The 13525-nt window shown below is 42.8% G+C and overlaps 2 protein-coding genes across 4 annotated transcripts in view; one reads left to right on the top strand and one right to left on the bottom strand.

Annotated features, from left to right (window-relative positions):
- The window catches only part of LOC114660439 (serine protease inhibitor Kazal-type 1-like), an 821621-nt gene that overhangs the window by 546984 nt on the left and 261112 nt on the right, over window positions 1-13525 (top strand). The gene's annotated exons all lie outside the window — the stretch shown is intronic.
- LOC114660438 (serine protease inhibitor Kazal-type 1-like) overlaps window positions 1-13525 on the bottom strand; it is a 565538-nt gene that overhangs the window by 481099 nt on the left and 70914 nt on the right. The window contains exon 1 of one of the 2 annotated variants that reach the window (XM_051934263.1): window positions 646-663. The exons of the other annotated variant lie outside the window; for it this stretch is intronic. The gene's annotated coding sequence lies outside the window, so the exon portion shown is untranslated. Of the gene's footprint in view, window positions 1-645; window positions 664-13525 lie in introns of those variants that run through there. 2 annotated transcript variants of the gene reach the window in all.

Raw genomic sequence — 13525 nt, 5'->3', positions numbered from 1 at the left:
CAAGACCCTTAACCTGTAATTGCTCCAGGGGCGCTGTACAATGGACTGACCCTGCACTCTGACCCCAAGAAGTATGCAAAAAAAATAAGTAATTTCCTTCGGGATTAATAAAGTTAAAAAAAAAACCCCCAGGTGACGTAGTGGTAGTGCTGCTGCCCGCCATTAAGATATCAGAGTTTCCATTACGTGTCCTCCCTGCATGCACTTTGCGTGTTCTCCCCATTGATATAAAGCTTTACCTCTCCTCCTAATAAAATAAGGGGGCTTTGTCTGACCGCTCGTATTTTAATAAAATGGCTAACATTTTACATATTCTGCCAGGGGTGTGTAAAGTTATATGCACAACTCTACCTAAATTTAACATATTTAACTTGTTAACGTGAGAGAAAAAACAGATCATCAGAAACAAAACTCACACGAGAAGAAATCAGAACTAAACTTGAAAGAAATTGAATTAATTCCCCTTAAACCTTCTAAAAGCCAATTTTTCCTAATCAGTTTTCTCTCTTTGTCACATAACTGGTGACTATGGTAAAGACACAAAGTGAATAGTAAGCAGGAATCTCACATGAGAGGCAAATGAAGGTGATGCACAGCAGCAGGAGGCGCATGGCAGACATCTTGACTCGTCTCGTTGGCGTGTGTGTGTGTCAGACTCAGACTGGCCGAACAACACGCTGGTGCCTTCGAATTATAAGGTGGCATATCTGGATAACAAATAAAAAAACAAACCCTGCAGACATTGATCCTGCTGATTCCTGAATATTCAAACTTTTGTAAATTAAGAAAGGCCTTGGAGATACACACGTCACATAGATAACTTGTCGCCATTCTCCCCCCTTCGGCCCCTCATGAACTCACAGCTGAGGCTCTTGTCTCCAGGACTGTCACTTTGCTGAATCGTCTGACCCTCGATACGCTCTTGACAGTCCAGTGAGGACCCTGCCAGGTGACAGACAGACATGTTGCTCCGTCACACTAAATCCTTCTCATTCCTGATGGTATCCCACTTGGCCTGTAAAAGACCCCCAGTAGCTGATCCTGGTTTAGCCCCAGACTGGACATCAGTAATGGGTGCTGACTGCTTTACTGATCTTCTCTCTTTCTGCCCAGCTTTGCTCTGATCAGTATTTGATATCTTAATAACTCTTATTATCCTCATCTTATTATGTTATTGTATTTTTAAATGTACTTTGGTGGCTTTTATGTCACCTGTCACCCATGTCAGGGTCAACACTTCTGCTCGTCCTTCTCATTTCAGTTATGTTGCCTTATCATCGTCAGCCTTATGCTGGTGTTGAGTTCCCTGAATCTTTTCCTTAACGTAAAGTTTACTTCTAATTGTTCTTATTGAGAACAAAAAGGGTGGACTTATGAATTCTGAATTTTTCACTGGCCCTTTTACTGCATTGTTCAGACAGACCCTAATAACTCCTTTCCTCAAGATGACCCCTCTCAGCCCCTCTCAAGTCGCTCATCACAGGCCCGTGTTTCTCCTCTCTTGTTTCTAACCAAGTCTCTTCACAAGGTCCTGTCATCCAGTTCTATGGTTTTACCCATCATTGCTTTAATAATCAATAATAAAATACAATCGGTTGGTCTCGTCCGTTATCGGAGATGGAGCTCCATTAGCAGCGGCTTTATTTTCCCACGTATTTCATATTATTTAGAGGTATCCTGTATTTACCAGACCCAAAGAACTTCCACTACAATATATAAACATGAGTAACAAGAAGAGAAGTCAGAAAGAACCGGAAAAGAAACTTAAAGCTGCATCAAAGTCTGGACAGACATCTGGCCCGAGTACGAGGTATGGCCTCTCGGAGACTGACCTGGAACAGGCAGACGAATGCGCAGACTTCCTAGGACCCCGCTCCACTGCGTCGTCTCCAGTCGAGAGTGAAAATGGGAGCAAGGGTGCAAGTGGTACAGGTCACGATGGATCGCCGATTTCTGAGGATCATTCAAGACTAGAAAAGGCCCTGCAGTACGTGCTCTCATCTACTCATCGCGAGCCCGCAGTATCTGCTGTAACAGGAGCTGCAATTCCACTCGCAGAGCACGAAAGCCGAAGCGAACTGTCCGAACTGAAAGAGATGATCGCTACACTGGCCTCTGTCATGGCTACGGCCATAAATGAGCTTAAGAAGGATAACAAAAACCGGGAAATGCGTCTATTTAAACGTTTTGACGTGACCTTTAAAGGCATAGTGGAGAAATTAGAGGAACACATTGAAGAAAATAGATAGATAGATAGATAGATAGATAGATAGATAGATAGATAGATAGATAGATAGATAGATAGATAGATAGATAGATAGATAGATAGATAGATAGATAGATAGATAGATAGATAGATAGATAGATAGATAGAAACATGGTTAATATTTGTGATGAGCCATCTGTTGGATAGATAGATAGATAGATAGATAGATAGATAGATAGATAGATAGATAGATAGATAGATAGATAGATAGATAGATAGATAGATAGATAGATAGATAGATAGATAGATAGATACTTTATTAATCCCAAACTGAAAAAACTTGCCGATCAGTTGAATGACGTTACAGATCAGCTAGAGGACGTTAAGCTGGCATTCACGGCTCGAATTGAAACAGCGAAACAATTGGCATCTAACGCCGATGAAAAAGCTACAGCTGCGAATTCCGAATGCAAAAAAAACAGAGACAGACTTGCGGCCCTGGAAGAGGGGTGCAGAAGGAATAATATAAGAATTGAAGGTATACCTGAGAAACGAGAAAGTTCAAACCCAGTGAATTTGCAGTAGAATTACTCTCTAAAATAATTGGAGATGACTTTAATTTAGATACCAAGATAGCAGCAGCTTATCGCATACTCAGATCAAACACCTTTAAACCCAGGTCTTTTATTGTTCGCTTCGAGCGATTACGATGTAAGCTTGATGTGATGGCACTTCTCAGACACAAGCAAGAGATTATATTTGAAAATAATCTCATTCATATTTTCCCCGACTTCTCACCTTTAACAGCTGCAAAACGCGCAGCCTACTTCAACATTAAAAAGCTGCTACAGAAAGCCGATTTCAAATACAGCCTCTTGTATCCCGCCAAACTGAGAAGTTCAAGACAAATATTATGTATTTTCAAGCAAGGAGGAAGCTGAAAAGGAATTAAAGAAGCTGCTCCTGACACTCTTTTGAAAGTCAATAACGAGCCGTATTCTGTCATGGCATGGGAAGGACTTATCATCTGCTGTCTGATCCACTTTTAAAGAGACTGGTATTATAATTATACATCCTTTTCTTTACTTGGACACTATATTTTTATGTTTTAATTACAGCTATAGACGTGAGTGTGTGGAAGTGTGGAAGTAATTAAAGTAGGGTTTGTTTTTTTTTTGTTTGTTTTTTTTTTTGTTTTTTTTACTACCTTAAAGTAGACTGTTTAACATCATACCCTTGGTTTATTGCTATTTCTAGGATTGCATTAGGATTTATCCATCCATCCATCCATCCATCGTCTCCCGCTTATCCGAGGTCGGGTCGCGGGGGCAGCAGCTTGAGCAGAGATGCCCAGACTTCCCTCTCCCCGGCCACTTCTTCTAGCTCTTCCGGGAGAATCCCAAGGCGTTCCCAGGCCAGTCGAGAGACATAGTCCCTCCAGCGTGTCCTGGGTCTTCCCTGGGGCCTCCTCCCGGTTGGACGTGCCCAGAACACCTCACCAGGGAGGCGTCCAGGAGGCATCCTGATCAGATGCCCGAGCCACCTCATCTGACTCCTCTCGATGTGGAGGAGCAGCGGCTCTACTCTGAGCTCCTCCCGGATGACTGAGCTTCTCACCCTATCTTTAAGGAAGATCCCAGACACCCTGCGGAGGAAACTCATTTCAGCCGCTTGTATTCGCGATCTCGTTCTTTCGGTCACTACCCATAGCTCATGACCATAGGTGAGGGTATGAACATAGATCGACTGGTAAATTGAGAGTTTCGCCTTGCGGCTCAGCTCCTTTTTCACCACGACTGACCGATGCAGCGCCCGCATTACTGTGGACGCCGCACCGATCCGCCTGTCGATCTCACGCTCCATTCTTCCCTCCCTCGTGAACAAGACCCCGAGATACTTGAACTCCTCCACTTGGGGCAGGATCTCGCTCCCAACCCTGAGAGGGCACTCCACCCTTTTCCGGCTGAGGACCATGGTCTTGGATTCGGAGGTGCTGATTCCCATCCCAGCCACTTCACACTCGGCTGCGAACCGATCCAGAGAGAGCTGAAGATCACGGCCTGATGAAGCAAACAGGACAACATCATCTGCAAAAAGCAGTGACCCAATCCTGAGCCCACCAAACCGGACCCCCTCAACACCCTGGCTGCGCCTAGAAATTCTGTCCATAAAAGTTATGAACAGAATCGGTGACAAAGGGCAGCCCTGGTGGAGTCCAACTCTCACTGGAAACGGTTTTGACTTACTTCCGGCAATGCGGACCAAGCTCTGGCACCGATCGTACAGGGACCGAACAGCCCTTATCAGGGGGGGCCGGTACCCCATACTCTCGGAGTAACCCCCACAGGATTCCCCGAGGGACACGGTCGAATGCCTTTTCCAAGTCCACAAAACACATGTAGCCTGGTTGGGCAAACTCCCATGCACCCTCCAGGACCCTGCTAAGGGTATAGAGCTGGTCCACTGTTCCGCGACCAGGACGAAAACCACACTGTTCCTCCTGAATCCGAGGCTCGACTATCCGACGGACCCTCCTCTCCAGGACCCCTGAATAGACTTGCATTAGGATTTACTATTTAGTTTATTCTAGACTACTTGTTAAAATCATTCCCAGGGTTCATTATCTTAATATCTTAAAATTGCTGAATATTATATTTTAAGCTTAAAGACTGTTAATGATTATATTTTTGGCTGATAGTATTAAGAATTCAGCTGCAATAGATATCTCTACTTTGTTTTAATTTTCAAATGCCGCTTTGTCTGGGGCTTGTTTTGGACGTGCTCTATCACTTGGTATGTCAGAGGACTGGGACATCGCGAAATGGGATCTAGCCTCATGCGGGGAGGCAAAAAGGGGGGGGGGTTGGGGGAATAAAGGGGGGAGAGAAGGAGAGCAGGCTATATCTAATCTATTCTTCTAATTCTTATAACTATAAATATCAACGTAACAATGGGCTATATGGCAATAACTCGTGGGGAGATTTGAAATTAAGATTAAAACTACCTCACTACCAGTTAAGACTATAAAATGACATCAAAAACTCAGAATCAATGCTTCCATGAAGGGACAGTTAACTTTGTGAGCTGGAATGTTAAAGGCCTGAATCACGAATTAAAGAGAAACAAAGTATGCTCTCACCTAACAGGCTTAAACGCTAAAATAGTATTTTTACAGGAGACCCTCTTACTAAGCAAGGATCAGTTCAGACTACAAAAAGACTGGACTGGCCAAATGTTCCATTCTAGCTTTATAAAGAAAACTAGAGGGGTGGGAATTCTCATACACAGAACAGTCCCATTTGTAACATCAGATGTAGTTTCGGACCCTGAAGGGAGATATGTGATGGTCATGGGCAACTTATATAACAGTAAAATGATTTTGATAAATGTTTATGCACCCAATGTCGATGATAAGGATTTCATGCAAAATCTATTTGCATCCACTCCCAATGTGAACACTCATAAAATTATAATGGCTGGGGACTTTAATTGTGTTTTAAATCCACTCTTAGATAGGACTCCCGTCACAGGGGGGACGACATCTAACATTGCAAAGCCAATTACACAGTTTGTAACGGACCACAACTTATCAGACCCCTGGACGTTTCTTAATCCAAACTCAAGAACATATTCATTCTACACACCAGTGCATCATAGCTACTCAAGAATTGATTATTTTTTTATAGATAATAATTTCTTGCCTACGATTAAATTGTGCAAATACGACACAATTGTTATCTCCGACCATGCCCCTCTAGTCTTGGAGCTAAAATCATTAAGCCCCTCACACTCACCTCGCAGATGGCGTCTTAACCCTCTTCTATTAGCAGACGAGAACTGTACAGAATTTATATCCAAACAAATCAGCTTCTTCATAGAGACAAACACACCCTCTGAAGTTTCTGCAGGAACACTCTGGGAAACTTAAAAGGCCTTCTTAAGAGGACAGATTATTTCATATCTTTCCCACAGAAGAAAATTAGAAACCAAGAAAGCGTCAGAGCTAAGAAGTGAAATTACTAGAATAGATGAAGAACAAGCCAGGCGTCCAAGTGAGGCTCTTCATAGGAAAAGGCAGGCTCTGCATACAGAACTCAACATCTTGACAACTAAAGAAACTGAACAACTTATTTGTAAGTCAAGACATCATTACTATGAACACAGAGGGAAAACTAATAAGCTTTTAGCTGAACAAATCCACAAGCAAGAAGTTCGCAATGCAATCCCAGTAATCACCAACATGAATGGAGAAGAAATCATTGACCATAAAAATATAATGCACACATTTAGAGATTACTATAAAATCTTATATTCTACTGAGTTCAAAGAAGACAACACACAATCTAATGCATTTCTGGACACATTACAGATACCACAAATAGATACTTTAAGTGCTGAGGAACTGGATAAACCTCTGACCCTATCAGAATTACTAGATGCTATAAAGTCACTTCAAAGCAGGAAATCAGCAGGCCCTGACGGCTACACCGTAAAATTTTATAAGAAATTCTCCACTCTGCTCGCTCCCCTCTTATTGGCAACATTTACAGAAGCTAGAGACAATCAAATTCTACCTCAAACTTTTCGTCAAGCATTAATCTCCGTCTTTCCTAAGCAAAATAAGGACTTGTCACAATGTGCATCATACAGACCAGTTTCACTCCTGAATAATAATGTTAAGATATTCTCAAAAATTATAGCTAGAAGAATGGAGAAAGTGCTGCCTTCGGTAATATCACAGGATCAAACTGGATTTATTAAAGGCCGACACTTATCTTCCAATCTCCGACGCCTGTTTAATGTAATATATTCACCAGCAACGTCAAACACCCCAGAGATATTACTATCATTAGACGCAGAAAAAGCATTTGATATAATTGAATGGAACTACCTTTTCACTGCATTGGAGAAATTTGGGTTTGGCCCGAATATTTGTACATGGATCAAACTACTGTATACTGATCCAGAAGCTTCAGTTTGTATTAACAACATTTGTTCAGACTACTTTAAGCTAGAACATGGCACCAGACAAGGACCAGACTGTCACCACTGCTTTTTGCAATTGCCATTAAACCACTTGCGGTCCACTGTAGAAATTCTTATCAGATAAAGGGGATTGTCAGAGAAGGACTGGAACAGAAGATTTCTCTATATGCAAATGATATGGTTTTATATATATCAGACCCAGAAAACACTGTGCCTGCAGTTTTAACAGCACTAACAGAATTTCAAAAGATATCTGGTCTCAGAATCAATCTGAATAAAAGTATACTCTTTCCAGTGAATTCACAAGCATATAATATTAGATTGGACACCCTACCTTTTACCATAGCAGATCAGTTTAAATACCTAGGGGTAAATATCACAAGTAAACATAAAGCTCTTTAGCAACAAAATTTTGCCGTCTGTATGGAAAAAATTAAGCAAGACTTGCATAGATGGTCAACCCTTCTTCTCACTCTAGCCAGAAGAATTAACATTGTTAAGATGAATGTCCTTCCTAAACTTCTTTTTCTATTTCAAAACATTCCAATATATATCAATAAATCATTTTTTAAGCAATTAGATTCAACAATAACCTCATTTATTTGGAACTCAAAACACTCGCATATCTGAAGAGCGACCCTGCAGAGACCTCAGGCAGAAGGTGGCATGGCTCTACCTAATTTTCAGTTTTATTACTGGGCAGCAAACATACAAGCCATAAAAACCTGAACACAAAGGGTCACACAAGGAGTTGGTGAGGTGGAATTGTGACTAGTAAATCTGTGATTTTATATAGCAGCTTTCATAGTGATAACAATGTCACACTGTAGACATCTCACTCTCTAACTCACTTTTTCCTGAACAGGGTCGCAGGGGGTCTGATGGAGTCTTTCCCAGATAGTATAGGGGGCAAGGCAGGGAACAAACTCTGGACAAGGCGCCAGTCCATTGCAGGGCAAACACACACACACACACACACACACACACACACACACACACACACACACACACACCTCACCCGTACAATAGGGACAATTTAGAATTGCCAGTTCACCAATCCTGCATTTCTTTAGACTGTGAGAAGAAAGTGGAGCACCAAAAAGAAACCCACACTAGCACGAGGAGACCACCCAAACTCCACGCAGGGAGGACCCTAGACTCAAACCTAGGTCTCCTCACTGCGAGGCAGCAGCAGTATAACACTGCTCCACCGTGCCACCCACTGTGAACGTCTTCCTCCACTTCCTCAGTATGAACCCTTGCAGGTCACTCATTCAAAGTCACAGGGTGAGTCAGCGGTGGGATTTGCATTTGATACCAGTAAGCCGCATCCTGAGAGCTCAGACTTAAACTCATTAAATCATCAACATTTACATTTATTAAGAGGTTGGCACTTTTATCTAACTCACAAGTCATTTGAACCAAACTCTTTGCATATTTCTACAATGTGAGCCCTTGCAGGTAAACTGACTCATTCTCCATGCTGTGAAAAAGTATTTGCCCCCTTTCTAATATCCTCTGCTTTCATATATTTTACACAATTAATGGCTATGAATGGCACTGAAGATACGCCTCTGCCATCGCAGACTCGAGCTTCAGTCCATCTCAACTGCCCATCAGAAGAGTAGTGAATTTGACAGACGTCATAGGGTGAGCACAGAGCATCTAAAGGGTACCTGACATCTACAACATCTGTGAAGGTACTAGACTTTGGGAAACAAGGTAAGTGGGATGCAGTGCCATGCAACAGTTTGGGCCCCCCTGCTTAAAATGTTTGTAAGTGTGAATAGTTAAGTGAGCAGAAGATGAACTGATCACCAAAAGGCATCAAGTTCAAGATTTCACATTTCTGTAATATTTTAAGCAAGATGACATTTTTATCTCCATCATTCACAGGGATCTGTTGTATCCCAGATTAACTTTTCCAAGCTGGTGGTCAGGCTGTCCTCCTGGCATTGCAAACAATCTTTGCTTCCATCTGGGAGATGGGTGTCATCCCAACTGAATGGAAAATGGGACTTGTCATCCCTATCTGGATCGCTGCAACTACAGGGGGATAACACCTCACTCGGATCATCAATTGGATCCATGATCACTTGCTCATCTACCAGCGTCCGGAGCAGTCTGGTTTTATGCCTAAGAAGTCGACCATCTACCACATCCTGACACTGAGGGTACTCATGGAGCACAAACGCTAATATCGGCAGAGATTCTTTGCAGCCTTTGTCGATTTTCATAAAAGCGTTCGACTCAGTTGATCGATCTACCCTGTTGGACATCCTGAGACTTGAAGGGATCCCCTCAAGGTTGCTGGATATCATGGCCAGCCAGTACACTGGTACTGTGAGCTCTGTGCAGAGTGGAGGCAGACCCTCTATGTTCAGCCAAGTTGATTCTGGGGTCAATCAGGGATGTGTTCTGCTCCTACTCTGTTCAATGCTGGCATGGCCTGGATGTTGGGCAGGGTCATGAGGTCCAGCGGCCATGGGGCATCTGTTGGTGAAGAGAGATTCACTGATCTTGACTTTGCTGACGATGCTGTGATCTTCACAGAATTAATGGAGGCTCTGATCGGGGCTCTCAACAGACTGAGTGAGGAGTCTGAGTGACTGGGCAGGTGAATGTCCTGATAAAAACCAACATCCAGGCCTTTAATGACCTCCTGGGCACTGCCATCAGCAATGTGTCTGTCTGTGGAGAGAGTGTCGACCTCGTCGAGAGGTTTACTTACCTTGGCAGTGACATTCATGTCTCTGGTGACTCTTCCCATGAAGTCAGTAGACGGATTGGGGGAGCATGGGGAGGTCATGAGGTCACTGGAAAGGGGTGTGTGGCGTTTCTGATATCTCAACAAAAGGTCCATGTCTTTAGAGTCCTGGTGCTCCCTGTTTTGCAAGACGTGGACGCTTTCCAGTGACCTGAGATGAAGACTGGACTGTTTCATGTGTGTTCTTGGGTGCCACTGGTCAGACTTTGTGTTGCTCACGGAGTCCCCAATGAGGCACCAGCATTGTGAGTGGGTGTCACTTATGGCACTACGGCCATGTGGCACGATTACCCGAGGGTGATCTTCATTATTGAGGGCCTGAGTGGCTGGACGAGACCAAGGGGACACCCACACAACACCTGGCTGTGACAGATATAGGGTCATTTCTGGAGGGTAGGACTGGTCTGTCCTGGGGGGGAGGGGGGTTGCCAATCATGATGCCAAGCTGTTTCATTGTGTGGTGGGTACGACATCGTATTGTACCAGTGCCTGCTCCCCAGCCTAACCTGACATTCACAGGTACAAAATACCAAAAAAGTGAAAAGGGCCTGAAGCAAAATTTTGGGCCCATGACATGGTCAGAACTTGGTAAGACCCCCTTTGGCGAGTTATCACAGCTTGTCGGCGCTTTTTGTAGCCAGCTAAGAGTCTTTCAATTCTTATTATTCACCTATTTGTCCTTCCAAAAGGCTTCTAATTCTGCGAGATTCTTGGGCCGTCTTGCATGCCCTGCTCTGTCTTTTGAGGTCTCCACAGATTGTCAATTGATGTTCAGGTAGGGGGGCCATGATAACCGTGACAGAATCGTTAGCGTGCCCCTCTTGAGGTATTCCATTGTAGATTGTGATCTTGTGGTAGGACTCATCCTCTTTTGACAGATAGTGTGATGTTTGCCTCCAGAATTTGCTGCTATTTATTTGACTCCATTTGTCCCTGTGCCACTGGCTACCACCCAAGCCCACAGCCTGATCATGTTTAATAGTTGAGACGTCTTCTTTTCCTGGATTTTAGCAAACACACCACTGCACATTGTGGCCAAAATGTTCTCTTTTGACTTCATCAGCCCACATGACTTGTTTTCCAAAATCCCTCAGGCTTGTCGAGATGTTCCTTTGCAAACTTCAGGCAGTGAATATTGTGGTGAGGACGCAGGAAAGCTTTTCCCTGAAGGTCATATTTGTTGAGGTGTCACCGCACAGTAGAACAGCGGACCACCACTCCAGAATCTGCTGAATCTTCATGGAGGTCTTTTACAGTCAAATGGGGCCTTTTAGTTACCTTTCTACCAACCCAACGTGCAGTTTTTTCAGAATGTTGTCTTGGTCCTCCAGACCTCATCTTGACCTCCTGTTAACTGCCGTTTCTTAACATCACGAACTGAGGAACCAGTGACCTGAAAAAGCTTTGTTATCTTCGTGTAGCCTTCCTTCTACGGAAGTGTGTTAGGGCCACGGAAAAGAGATAAAAAAATATCAACACACGGAAGAAAAAAAAAAGTGTATGTCGAGGTTAATGTTGACATGTTGATTTTATTCTCGGATGTTTATTTTGTCATTAAAGTAGAACATCGTAAACCTCATCTTAACATTAATGTTTAATTTACTAGATATTCTCAAACCCCGTCATAAGTAATATAGCACATTAACTGGTAGTTGAGTCATGGCAACTGGACTTCGCTCTTGTTAGGTCGATACGTTTCACTGCTCATCCAAGCAGCTTCTTCAGTCTGAGGAACGTTGTTAGAGACCACAAATTTATCCTCCAGGTTGGTTTCCCTTCACACCTGCCCTGAATAGGCTCATTGAGTAAAACAAAGGAAGGGGAAGGTGTGGGTAGATGTAACAGTCACCCCTCCTACCCCCATAAGAGTGGTCCACCTGGTGGAGGTGTGAATTGGGCCTGATTTTCCTGGGGATGGATGAAAGGGCAGCTTGATAAACTGAAGTCAGGTTATGCCTAAGGCCTCCACCTCTGTTGAGTGAGGGGTTGTTGGTTTGCACATGCAAAGCTTCCCTCACCCCTCTCTCAAACCACTTGTCATCTCTATCCAATATCTGGATGTTAATGTCCTCAAATGAGTGTCCTTTGTCCTTCAAATGGAGGTACACAGCTGATTCCGGCCCTGAGGTATGGAATAACCATTGTAGCCAACTTGTACATGGAAGAAATGGAGGAGAAAGCATTCAACTCTTTCCCAGGGACAACAACAACATTTATTTCTATAGCACATTTTCATACAAATAATGGAGCTCAAAGTGCTTTACATGATGAAGAAAGAGAAGAAACACAAAGTAAGAATTAAAATAAGACAACACTCATTAACATAGAATAAGAGTAAGGTCCGATGGCCAGGGAGGAGAAAAAAAACAAAAAAACTCCAGAAGGCTGGAGAAAAAAAATAAAATCTGCAGGGGTACCAGACCATGAGACCACCCAGCCCCCTCTGGGCATTCTACCTAACATAAATGAACAGTCTTCTTTGTATTGAGAAAGTAGAAAAAACATTATTAACTGTAATGATTATAAGTATCCATCTATCCAGCCATTATCCAACCTGCTATATCTTAACTACAGGGTCACGGGGGTCTGCTGGAGCCAATCCCAGCCAATACAGGGCACAAGGCAGGAAGCAGACCCCGGGCAAGGAGCCAGCCCACTGCAGATGATTATAAGTATTTAGCTCACAAAATACCAATGACTGTATTTTGTATTAATCATGCTGCAGAGAGCTATATGATTAATATATGTATCATATCTATCTATCATATAGTGCCTTTCACATCCATCTATCTATCTATCTATCTATCTATCTATCTATCTATCTATCTATCTATCTATCTATCTATCTATCTATCTATCTATCTATCATATAGTGCCTTTCACATCTATCTATCTATCTATCTATCTATCTATCTATCTATCTATCTATCTATCTATCTATCTATCTATCTATCTATCTATCTATCTATCTATCTATCTATCTATCTATCTATGTGACGTGTGTATCTCCAAGGCCTTTCTGAATTTAAAATTGTTTTGAATTTCCAGTAATTGGGAGGATCATACCTGCAAGTTTTATTTTTTTAATTTGTTTTCCAAATGTGCAATCCTGTAAATCAGGAGCACCAGGGTGTTGGTCGGCCAGTTTGAGTCTGACACACACACACATGCCAACAAGACGAGTTGAGATGTCTGCCATGCGCCTCCTGCTGCTGTGCGTTGCCTTCATTTGCCTCTCAGGTGAGATTCCTGCTTTTTTGGTTTGTGTCTTTACCACATTCGCCAGTTTTGTGACAAAGAGAGAAAAACTGATTGGGAAAAATGGCTTTAAGAAGGTTTAAGTGCAATGAATTGAATGAATTTTAAAGTTCAATTCTGATTTCTACTTGTGTGAGTTTTGTTACTGATAATCTGTTTTTTCTCTCACATACACATGAATATGTTGAATTTACATTTAGTTGTGTCCATAAGTTACACACCCCTGGCAGAACCTGCAAAACGTTAGTCATTTTAATAAAATACGACTGGTCAGACAAAGCCCCCTTCTTTTATTAGGAGGAGAGGTC

Source organism: Erpetoichthys calabaricus, chromosome 11 (genome assembly GCF_900747795.2).
Source record: "Erpetoichthys calabaricus chromosome 11, fErpCal1.3, whole genome shotgun sequence".
NCBI classification, from domain to species: domain Eukaryota; kingdom Metazoa; phylum Chordata; class Cladistia; order Polypteriformes; family Polypteridae; genus Erpetoichthys; species Erpetoichthys calabaricus.
The sequence above is the reverse complement of the archived record's forward strand: the minus strand, read 5'-3'. Positions and strand labels throughout refer to the sequence as shown.